This window comes from Cavia porcellus, unplaced genomic scaffold (genome assembly GCF_034190915.1).
Source record: "Cavia porcellus strain 051 isolate PalLab524CR breed Dunkin Hartley unplaced genomic scaffold, mCavPor4.1 scaffold_27, whole genome shotgun sequence".
Taxonomy (NCBI): Eukaryota; Metazoa; Chordata; class Mammalia; order Rodentia; family Caviidae; genus Cavia; species Cavia porcellus.
In genome coordinates this window covers 22,156,757-22,169,597 of record NW_026947510.1, presented here as the reverse complement: position 1 = coordinate 22,169,597, position 12,841 = coordinate 22,156,757, and the positions used below count along the sequence as shown (strand labels likewise).

The window sequence follows — 12,841 nt, the reverse complement described above, 5'->3', positions numbered from 1 at the left end:
ATATGCTAATTGATATTACCTAAGCACACTTCCTACAAACAAGAGAGTACCATGTTAGGAGTTATACCAAAAGAATCACTTGTTTTTTCAGATGAAGTCACTTTGAAACCCCCAAATTATGAGTTACATAATATGAGAGAAATAGAATAAATTATGAAACATACTCAAATTTAACTTACTAATATTCAAATTTAACTTAATATATTGGAGAACATTAGACACCTTTCTTGTATGATTTCCACTATACTGTTTGTTATATGCATTGTGAAAAATAACTCATGTTTAGAAACTGAGGTTTGGGAGCAAAAATAATTTATATAAAATTCCAGAAAAGTAACACTGAAATCAGAGAAACAGACTTCAACTATATCCCCCATAAAACACAGAATCTCTTACACATTACCCTGGCAAGACACCTTGTCTTCTACCTGGCAGCAGTGGTGAGACGGAGAACATGAGAGGGAAAGAAGCTAAGTGTAGTAATGTGCACCGACAGTCCCAGCTATCTGGGAGGCTGATGCAGGAAGATCAGGAGCCCGGCTTGGCTGACAGAGTGAGACCCTCACTCACACACAAAACTTCTGTGTGTCTATTACGTAAAGAACAATCAGTGCAAGCTTTAAACTTCTTATATTTATGAATCCATAAGTTATGAAGGATCAATGCAAATCTAAATTCTTCCCTTCAAAGTCTCAAATTTCCATTTTGTATCGCTTGAGATCCACAAATTTATTTATGTATTCACTCATTTGTTTTATTAAGTTATATTAAGAAAGATATCCTTGCAATTATTTTAATGACACTAGAAAATCACAAATAACAAAATTGTAGTAATCAAATATTTTTCTATGATTTTATTTTTGAATACCTATTAGCTTATCTGCTGTACTATGGCTGTGCATAGTACATATTAGGGGAAATCACTAGTGAAGCATTAGGGGAATCCTGATGGAAGTAATCTAGGTTCTTAATAATTCTCCCCGTCCAGCAATGTAGTCACTGCAGGGGATTTACTTCTCTATCACTTAAGCAGCAACAGTAGCTTAATTTTTAGAATACAAGAGGGTTTTCTGAATGAAACTTCAAGAAACAGATTGCAATGCAAAACAAATGTGAGGGGGGAACACAATGAACATGGAAATGACATTAAGTACAAAATCAATACATCAAAGATTACTTTCTCTCTAAAAATCTTCCTAAAGATCATCCACATCTGACCACACCATGAACACCCTAATTGCTCACTGAGAACTAAAATCTCAATGAAATTTACTTTTATTCTAATTAACATAAAATGCTATAAATGCTTATATATAAAGAAAAATAACAGAGTAACCATGAAACTGAAGTATGAATTTGTTCTTAATGAATGAATGATTAAATTATATAAAGGAAAATATATTCTTTAATTGGGCAATAGATCATAAAAGGCGAAAATAACCTTTTGCTTCCCTTCAAAAATAATAGCATCCAGGTGACTGAATTATGTCATATTTAGATCATGCAACTTGTAAGTCACCAATATAAAATGAAAGGGAATTTATACTAGAAGACCAAAAAATCCTTAAGTACAGATTTACAATATAATAGTAAAATATACCTTTAATATGTTTTAATCAAACAAAACTGAAGCAAAATTTTCCTTAAGCAGAGGTATACTAATTAAATAACAGCATCACTGAAAATAAATTCTGTACTGTAGCAGTAGGGACGCATAAAACATCAAAAGTAAAAAAATAACTAGTCAACAGGGATAATGTTCCATTCACATTTACTTGTGCATTTTGTGACTATTCTTTGTGTAAGAAGACACTGCTGTACATTTCCAAACTGCACCATTTTACCTGTCATAAGCAAATTATTGTGACTAACCTCCAACTACGGCCTTTATAAATTCTCTGAAAATATTCTGTTTTTACTGTTAGGAGAGAATATGAGACCTTTACTTAAATTTCTGAAAAGACACTGCTAATTTCTGCAGTCAGAAATTGTTACTTTTGCTGTTCTGCATTTGACTTGGTTTATTCCAAGAATGTTCTGAGGTCATTTTATGAGACTGACTGGGTCGTGTATGAGGTCACTAAAGCAGAAACTCTCATTTTACTTGGCTCATTTTATAAAAGTGTGACCACCATTCAAGTCTGAGTCTTGTTGACTCTTCACAGAGTAGTGACTTGTCACTACTCTTCAGTCAGTACTTAGAAGAAAAAACTTCTAGGTTGTATGTTAGGCATATAAGGGCTTGATTTAAAAAAAAGTGACTAAATAAAAAATTTTTAATGAGGGAGTTTAATAGTAATGTATTGCAAAAGGTACACTGCCATTAATCTCCCTCAAAATACTCCTCATTTCAAACTCACCCATTATCTTTGCCACTCTCTAAAGCAGTTCTGGAAATTGTTTCATGTCTTTTTTTTTTTTTTTTTTTGTCTTTTTCCTTTTTGTCGGTACCAGGGATTGAACTAACGACTGCCTGCTTGCAAGGCAGGCGCTTATGCCGCTGAGCTAAATCCCCAGCCCCTTCTTTCATGTCTTTATAACATACCATCAAAAACACAGTGAATGCTGCTACCGAGTACCATCCAACAGAAAGGCAGCTCATAACACACTGTGGTGTCCTCATTCCTCATTCCCCACATCTGGGACAGTCAACCTCTGGTTTTTCCCATGTCAAAATGTCAAAAGGTAAAGGTTTTGAATTGATTCAGGATGTCAAGGCAGTCAAGACAGCACAACTAACGACAGGATAGAGAACTTCTAAAACTACTTCAGAAAGTGGCAAGAATGATTGCATGAGAATGTTCAAAGTCAGGGAAAGTATGATGGAGGGGATTAATAGCAATATGTCTTTCACTGTAGTAAACTTATTTAAACATCCACTGCATTTTGTGACTATACTTTGTGTAAGAAGACACTGCTGTACATTTCCAAAGTAATTGCACCATTTTACCTGTCATAAGCAGTGTTTAAGAGTTCAGTGTATTCTATAGACTCACTAGTCCTCAGCATTATTAGCTTTTTAAACTTTAGCCATTTTAATAGGTGTGTAATAATGTCTCATGGAGTTTCAATACAAATTTCCCCAAAGATTAAAGATATTGAACATTGTATAAATTCTTTTGTAAAGTATTCATATATTTTGCTCAGTTATTTTTTAATTGGGGGTGAACTTTTTATTAGATCAATTTTTTATTGTATCTAGCGTGCTGAAACATGACTATAAACACAGTATTTGTAAACAGTATTTTTCATGGTTTTTCACCTTTACTTTGAGTTTATTAATGCAAATATGATGCAGTTAATGTCCATGTTTTTTCAAATATATATATATATATATATATTTTTTTTTTTTTGGTACCAGGGATTGAACTCACGACCTTGCGTTTGCCAACCAGGCACTTACGCCACTGAGCTAAACCCCTAGCCCCAAACTTATATTCTTGAAAAAATAAAAACTATAGTCATGATGCAGTAACAGTTTTATGTCAGTGGGTGTAATCTCTTAATAGTTTCTCAAGATTTTTGCATATATGTTTGAATGGAATGTGAGACTGAAGTTTTCTTGTACTGTCTGTTTTCTGTTGGGTCACCTTTGTCTTTAAAAATGATTCAACAAAATTATTTCTCAGTATCTCACAAGGTTCTTACTTCCACGTGGTAGGATGAAGAATTCATGGAACTACTGTCCAGTGAAATAACCACAATCAGAGAAAAACAGCTGCTTTTTAGTTCTGTCTGAGCATTTAGTGTTCTCCAAATTTAGAAAAATGTTGGTCATTTATTTAAAATATTGTATCCACGGCTCATCCCTATCATTCTCAGACTGCAATTACACCTATGTTGAACTTTAATTTATCAAAGGCATTTCTCCCCAGGCATTTCCATATTTTATAACCATGTTTCAGTTTGGATAACTTGATGTTCTTGTCTTCAAATCCACTAATTTTTCCACATCTGCTATTAAACTCAGTTATTAGGACTTTTTTCACATAGATACATTCTTTCAGTTACTGAAGATAGATTCTTTCAGCTACAAAAGTTCAATTCTTTTGTTTTTATAGTTTTACCTCTTTTATCACTGTTAATGTTTTTCTTTAAACCCTTGCACACTTTATAACTGATAATTCCAATGTCTGTTATTTCTAGGTTGGTTATATAGGATTTTTTTTTCTGATACTGGGTCACATATTCTTGCTTTATGACATTTAATAATTTAAATTAGAGTTGAATGTTATGAATGACACATTATGGCATGTCTGGATTTTTCTGCCTTCTAGTAGTAAATGTTGATTTTGTACTAGCAGGCAGTTAATTTGTGAACCAATTTTGAATAAGAAAGTACTTATGTAAAGTGTTCTTGAAGTATGCAACTGGATGTATTTCGGCAACTGTATGCCATCATGTAACCACTAACTCAAAACAGTTGGCAGCATCACACATTGGTAGTGTCATCTACCACTAAGAATTTTGCTTTAAGGCTAGTTTATCCCTTCCTCTAACATATAATCTTTCTAGGGGGGGCTACACTAAATACCTTAAGTATTCAATGATGTTTCCCCAGTGTCCTTGGTCATAACTCAGGCATCACAGTCCTGCACAAACTTCAGTAGCTGTTCAGACGGCAGCCCACAGGAATTCTTCTGCCTTGGATAATTTTGTTTGCCCAGTGCATGAAATCTCACCACGTGATACACATGGTAAGACATATGGATAGATAGATAGATAGATAGATAGATAGACAGACAGATAGACAGATCTCCAGTTTGAGTTTTAATCAAAGGCTTTTACGTCTTTATTTAAATTGTATAGATAACTGTTATGCAGATTTCTGGAGTTTTTTGTCTGCATAGCTCCATCTTGTCTGAAAATTCCAGCCAATGGAGCCTTCCTCAACTTTTCAGTTCAGCAAGGCTGCTTTTGGCCTCCTTAGGATGCCCTCCTGCTGTGGCCTGGAAGCTGTCTCCAAGATGAGCTGCTGGCAGTGTTCATTTCATTTATTTCCTTTTCTTAAGTGCAACAGCCTAAGTTCTTTCCCAGTGTTTCTTGGAAAGTGTGTTTCTGTATTCTCTGGCTGTTCTTGGCACAATGGTATGTCAATACCACACTGTCATGTCCAGAAACACACTCCAGGTAATTTTTATGCTTGTTGAAATTTCAGATTCTCTGACAATGTTTTACAAATCTCTCTCTCTTTCCCTCTATGTGTGTGTTTTAATATAGTCTCTATAACCCCAGTTTTGGAGTTTTTGCTTCTATAGATTTAAGCTGATATGAACCTTTCACCAGAGCAGTCAAGAAAACAAAGAATAAAAGCAGTGTAACTTCCCTTTAGGTGGCAGATAAAATGATGGGCTTTCTTTCACTATTCATAAAAGTCCTTTTGTTTTATTCTCTACATTTATATTCATCATAGCACTACTAGTTAATTTACTTTCATTTTAAATTATTTTCTCACCACTAGACAATAAGCTCTATGACAAAAGAGTTCATCTTTTTCTTTACTGAGAGCCCATGATCTACCAATATGGCAAACCCAGAGTAACAGATTATTATTTATGGAATAAGTAAATGCCTGGATAAACTTAGGTTCTGAAAAACCTGCTACACACACACACACACACACACACACACACACACACAGATGCATCCAAGCATACAAATAAAAGGACATCTTTTCCTGGGGTGTGGAAATTACTTACTTAAACTGTAACATGTTTAACTTATTTATTATTATTTTTTGGTAGCAGGAATTGAACTTAGGATCTTGTGCTTGCCAGGCAGGTGCTTGCCAGGCAGGCTGCTGAGCTATATCTCATGTTTGACTTAATTTCAATAAAATATATTAATGTACCAAACTCTAGATTGCAACTAAATACTGATAAAACATTAATGGCAGCTGGCATCATCACCCAATGGATATTTTCTAATGTCTATTTTTGTGGCATATAAAATTGTGACATTAATTTCTAGCATAAGTTAGAAGCAGTATGTCAAAGACTTTATGACATACAATGTAATTGAATCATGTATTATTCTGTAGGATACACCATCATGGAACCACTACCTCAAAATATGTCTTTCACTCTAAAACATTTAAATATTCTTGGCACCATCACACACTGTAGTGTTATCAACAAAATGTGTATAACATAAAAACTCAGAAGAAACATTTTAATGTGTAAAATAAAAATCAATTACTTCATCAAATAATAAAACATTTTGTCATCTCATTTTTTTAATTGAAGTAAAACAAACTGTACTCTTGTTCAGAGAACTAAGGCACATAAGACACACACACACACACACACACACACACACACACACAAACATAATTTAAGTATTTCCTTAGTTAAAGAGCATAGAGAAGTACATTTGGACTACTTTCCATCTTATCATTTAAACATCACTCTAGGTAACTGGCCATCTTTTCTGTTGCAAGCACCCCAAATAACAGCCTTTTATAGGAGAACTGGAAATAGGTGTCTGCTCTTAGAATGTGAAAGGTATTGCACTGTGAGCCTGTTCCTCTACTGCAATTGCCAACTGCCAAAGGGAGGCAGAAATAATGCTGCACTACTGAGAGCACAGAAGTCCAGCTGCCACCCCTCCCACATCCCCTGGCCCTTCACACACAGCAATGCTTTTTTGTCCCCTTCTGTGTTGGCATCATTAAAGGGTTAACAGCTGAAAACAACCTCATTGTAGCTCCTTTTCTCTCTTGCCCCATGTTTCCTTTCATCATGATAGGTCTAACTTATTACATGTAAGTGTAAAAAACAGAATAACCAATAATGCATGGCATATGAAAAGTAGTAGTTACGTCTAGGGAAACCACTTCGATGGCCTAAAATGTGCATTTGAGAGGCTGCATGACTATTTACTGATTTCTGTGCTTTTCAAACACCACGTTTAATTGCCAGACTTTGATCTCCTGAAAGGGATATAATTTCAAGAGAAAAAGACGCTATAATTGAAAAGCAATGAAAGCAAGCAATGTTACTATTAAGAATGAACAGATCAGGGCTGATTCAGTTGAATAACAAGAGTGCATTCTGCAGCACCACCACTGAAGGAGCAATTTAAGCTAAGATTAGATTATGAGAGAAAAGGCCCTTTAACAGAAAGATATGCCAACTTGGAATTTTGGCCCTGTTATGCTTGAAGGCACATTAAGCAAACAGCTCCTGAGAGAGAAGTCTCGGTTTCCCTGTACAGTTAAAATGTGGTTGCTGATCCAATCAAGAAGGGAAAAATTATAGTTAATTATCAGTTGCTCCCCTTCCCTTCATCAGCAACAAAGGATTAATATGAGAAAGCTTTAACTTTAGACCAGTGTTGGTGCTGGTTCAGGTGACACACATACACATACCCCTGATCAATCCCAGCTTCCCAGTCTCTCTTCTCCACAATCCTTACATTGACCCCCCACATTGGGCACTAGGAATGAAAGGAGGCACACAGTGAAAAGTAGTACCTGTATCTTCCTAAACAGGCTGGTTAAGAACACGGGGGCTACAGGGAGAAAGGAAGTGATACATCTCAAAATGAAGTGTAAGTTTAAAAAATAACATTGGTTCTCCTTGTATGCCTAGATCAATAGGAAAATCTAAAATATTATAGGACAATAAAAAAATCCCCACAGATATTTTGTAAAACCCAAGTCAGCAAATAGCAGAAAACTTTCTGCCCTTTCTCTTTTTACATAGTTAGGTTCAAATGTGTCACTGGAATTTCAGAGGACCAGAAGCAGGCGCTCTTTAACTATACCTGGGCACATTTAATCTCTAACTGAACATGCAGAGAATTAAGAAGGAAATAATTCCTCAAGCGAATCTTGTATACTATTCATGCTTAAACAGTTATAGAACCATAAACTAAAAGGAAAATGCAAGAAAGAGAAAAATCACATTCAATGTGAAAAAAATTAAAATGACTAAAAAGATTGCCTACCAGACGTGGGAAAATATTATCCCTAGGATTTGAATTCAGGGTTGAAATACAAGCACAATGATTTGTCTTGGTAAAAAGTCATCATGTTGAAAATCTCAGAGGTTGATATAGTCTTTACCACATGCCAGATTTATAGAGAGGGCTGGCATACACTGCTCAGTTACACTCAACCAACACACTTTGTTTATGTGCCCTTACACTGGAAGTCTTTGATAGTGTGACTCTCTGGATAACATCACCCCATTTTGGGCTGTTCTTTGGATATACTCATGCAAAATAATTTATTTGGGCTTTCTTATGATAAGAGGTGTAATTAGCAGTTACTTTGCAGCACAAAGTATTGATGTTATAAGCCAATTTTCGGAAAGTGCCTTTAATGCAGCACCTGCACCATTCATGTTTATAAATCAGGTAATTGTACATCTAGCCACTTAAGTGTACATGAAATTACTCTAATTTGCATATGCAAATCAATAATCTTGTACACATTTGTCATTTGTCAACTTCTTGCTTTTATTATGCTCCCGTCCCTCATTTTGTAAGTTCATAGAGATCAGATTTCTGAAATATTTTATTATAAACTTCACTTATTATTTTTCTCACGCCATTTAAGGATACTTCTAATATCTCCATCTGATAATAAAATATACGGAAAATTCAAAAAACCTATTAGGTTGTTGCTGGTTCCACTTTACTTGTAGTGATTTTTCCACAACTATTTTAATCAATATTTTCTGCTCTCTTAAAAAACGAAAAATCGTCTCCCCCCTCAAAGAAAACAATAACAACAAATACTTAACTGTAGCTAGTAGTCTCCAACTCTCCCCTAATATCAAGTGCTAATACTGAAAAACACCAATGTAATTAGAACAGGAATTTGATAGGCTAAAAAACAATGATTAATTTCATTCAATAGTTTTTAATCTCTGGGCAAAGATTTATACTTTGTTCCTTATCCAGTTAGATCCACATTAGTCGAAGTACCCAGATCTCTATTTAAATGCTAATATTCTCATTTTACTCTACATGGTAGAAAAATTTTAAATGCATTATTGAAAATGTTTTGAAAGACATGCAAAATTGTATTCGAGACTATGTTAAAATTTTTATACATCTCAAACGTATAAAATCAACACAAAGAAAACCTTTAAATTTCTACACTGATTTAAGGAAAAACAGATTAAGGGGATAATTTGTAGTCTATCACTTGACTAATTAAATTTTGATGAGTTTTTAAAAAAAGTTTAACTTTGTTTACTATGGGATTTATCTGAAAATATGAAACTATTTTAAACTAAAAAGTCACAAAGTTATTTTGAAATCTGTTATGCTTTAGATCTCAAATGTCCCCCCACCCAAAGTCTCTATGTTCAGAGGTAGGTTTTCGGAAGCTGACTGTGTTATGATGACAGTACACTTGAGTCACCAACACTAAGGAGGTGGTGACTTAACATGCTGGAGGAGGTGGGTCAGTGGAGTTTGTCTGAAGACGTCTCTCTCTGGCTCTGCTCCCTCTCTCTGCTTCCTGGCTTCCAGTGCTTGAGCAGCTTTCTTCTCCCCTGCCTTTTTACCATGCCATTTGCTTCAGAGCCAGCTAACTATGTGCTATATATCCTCTGAGACCACGAGTCTCAACAAACCTCTTCTGAACTTGAAGTTATGGGTGTCAGGCATGTTGTACAAGTGACTGATAAAAAATAATAATCTGTCTAACTTAAAAGAGCATCAATGGTTATTTTTTAAACTTTTTTAAGCTTTGAAAATAATATATAGCTTCAGATTATGAAAATGCTTTTGAAAATATATTTTGTCTTTGTTTTTTTCTGGTATTAGGGATTGAACTCACAACCTTGTGCTTGCCAAACAGACACGTAAGCCACTGAGCTAAAGCACCAGCCCTTCCTTATTTTATACTTTGGAAGGCTCTCCATTATTATAAGTAGGAGATGAAACAAATTTATTTTTTCTCATAAATCTCCATTAAAATGCTAGAAAATGATTGAAAAATATAAACCACACACACACAAAAGGACAGAAAAAAAGAGCAATTGTTGGAATCCGTTGAAATTGGAGATTGAACACATGTGCAAGGCTGCTACATGGCTGGGGCAAGATAAGATAATGGCTGAGGACAGCGGGTTCCAACTCCAATTAACTAAATAAAGACGGTAGCTGCAGGCATTTCATTCCTGTGAAATGCAACATGGAGATCTTCTCATAAGATAATTCTACAAAATTAGACATAATTTGTTATTTGGCAAAGTCCTTGAACCACTTCCAAGGTCTGTTCAATCTCCTGCATTTTCCATTCTAACCCCCTAAGTAAATACAGGCTACCTAGAGACATCCCCTGTCTCAGCCCTCAGGGTCTCAAACTCCACAGAAGGGCTTTGATATTCTTGGAGCCCTACTTACACCACTTATCTCATTTATTTTAAGCCTTCGCTGTACACTCATTTTGGAGATTCGGAATCTAGGCTAGGTCCCTGATAAGCAATGGACAAGAGATGTCAGTAAAATTTTACAATATGGAAGCAGATGGGGAAGTGGGAACCATTCTAGCAAAGAAAGACTTGAGGAGGTGCTTTGTGGATAAACTGAGCGGGTGAACCAAAGCAGAGCTGCAAAGTGGTGTAGGTGGAGGTACAGTTGGTAAGGGGCGGAAGGAAAAGGATAATCACTAATCCAAGTCTCTAATACAAAGATTCCACATTTTCCTTTCTATTCCACATGTGGAATATCAGCTTCCTGACCCTGCCAGCTAAGTGACCAGAGATTCTGTTCCCTACAGAAACGGAACTGGAAGGACTCACGATTTGGTGACAAGAGCAGATTAGTTAACAGGAATATTGTTACAAAAAGTGCAATGAAGAAAAGTAAATTTTGAAAGAGACTAATGAATTCAGGACATAGTGAACTGCACCCAGGTGAGAAATATAGATACTGGAGGTCAGATGCATGGAAGAGCTATAGACTGAAACAGACGAACACAGGGTTCCAGAAGTAAAACTGATAATTCTGTAAAAATTAAGAACCTAGATTATTAAATGAAAGAGTAGCAGCTCAGCCATACTTTTCCAGGCACGGTAATCACTGCATGACAAAAGTACACTACTACCTTCGGAAGAAGGTGGCACTGTCAACTTGATCTATATTTTTACTGCTTTGTATTTGACCCTTTCATTCTAACTGCTTTTTCGTTGTTTTTGGTTTTTGAGACAGGGTCTTACTGTGTTTCCTAATATGGCCTTAAATCCAGACTCAAGTGACCCTTCTTGTCTCAGGTGTCCATCATTACATTTAGCTTCTTCTTAAAATTAGATTTATTATAATCAATACATAAAAACTGACTGTGAATGTGATAACGTGATGTTTCAAAACATGTACACATTGTAAAATGTTTAAATCAGTGTAAACATAGCTATCTCCTGAAACTTTTAAAATTTCTTTATAGTAAAACATTCAAAAATCCTTTCTTCTAGAATTTTGAGATGCAGGGTACATAACTATTATCTATAATCAGTAGATACTGTACAAAGGCATAAAGAACAACTTATTTCTATCTGTAACTTGGTACCTACTGATCAACCTTTCCCCATCCATACATCTATCCATGCATCCTCTCTACTCCTACAGCCTCAGGTAATCACCCTTCTTCTCTCAACTGCTATAGGATTGACTTTTTTACATTCCATACGAGTGAGATCATGCAGTGCTTGTTTTTCTATGCCCGGGTTATTTCCTCTTACATAATGATCTCCAGTTCCATCACTGTTAATAATACCCATTATTTATTAACCAAAGTTTTATTTGCATTGAAAGAACCAAAAATGGTCAGGGTGTATTTCAAATTTTATTAGGTGAAAAAATAGAGTAATTTCATGAGTAATATTGTCAAGCACTTTAACTACACAAAAACAAGGTAAATGTTAAATGTTGAGAATGGTGTTTCCTAGTTTCAAGTATTCTACAGTAATTTATTTGTAGAATCACTTTAAAACTATAGTAGAAAATAATGAAGTAGGAAAATGATGAAACTTACACATGATTATTGAATCTGTTATAGTCTGAATGTGTTGTCTCCAAAATTCTGGTTTTGAAACCTAATGGCCAATGAGAAAGCACTGAAAAGTGGGGCCTTCAAAGATGATTGGCCATGAAGAGTGAATAGGATTAAAGGCCTCACATAGTATGAGGCCCTCTTGCCTTTCTGCCATTCACCATGTGAGCCCCCAGCTCCATCTGGGAAGTAGAAAGCAACTCTCACCAGACAACTGAACCTGGTGGTTTCTTGAAAATCCAAAAAAGTGAATTCTCCTAAGATTGCAGTCACCTTGTTGAGGAACTTAGTACTCCTCCTCTAGAGAAGATTGGCAAACACTAAGAAAATTTACTCTCAAGACTTGAATAGGCAAACTCCATAGCTTCTGTTTGACAACTTATTCAACATCAACACCATTTTTAGTAAATTTCCTTCCTCATAAATATAAAAACCTAACTCTGTAGTTTAAGTCATTAACAGTCAATAGAGACAGTAAAAGAAAATTGCAGCTATTTTTGTCTACTGAAGTCTCACTTAACATTAATTTTCTCTTATACCCTGGCACCTGGGCCAGAGCCTCACTCACATATTAACTGAACAAAATATAGATGAATAATTAAATGACAATAAAATCTATCTGGTAACTTTTTCATTTTCCTGCAAAAAAATTAATATATTTCTTCACTTCTTTTCCATAGTGGACTCATGTCCTTTTAATTATTAATAGTCTTGTAGATTTTAAACTTCCTGGTGTACATACTAAGACAACAAGGTCCTAACTAGACACAACATTCTACTGAGGAAAAGTTTTTTATGGTGTTGGTGTTACATAAAATTAAGTCATTCCAA

General features: G+C 35.1%; 1 protein-coding gene across 22 annotated transcripts in view; it reads right to left on the bottom strand.

Annotated features, from left to right (window-relative positions):
- Window positions 1–12,841, bottom strand: part of Myo3a (myosin IIIA) — a 180,717-nt gene that overhangs the window by 144,740 nt on the left and 23,136 nt on the right. The gene's annotated exons all lie outside the window — the stretch shown is intronic.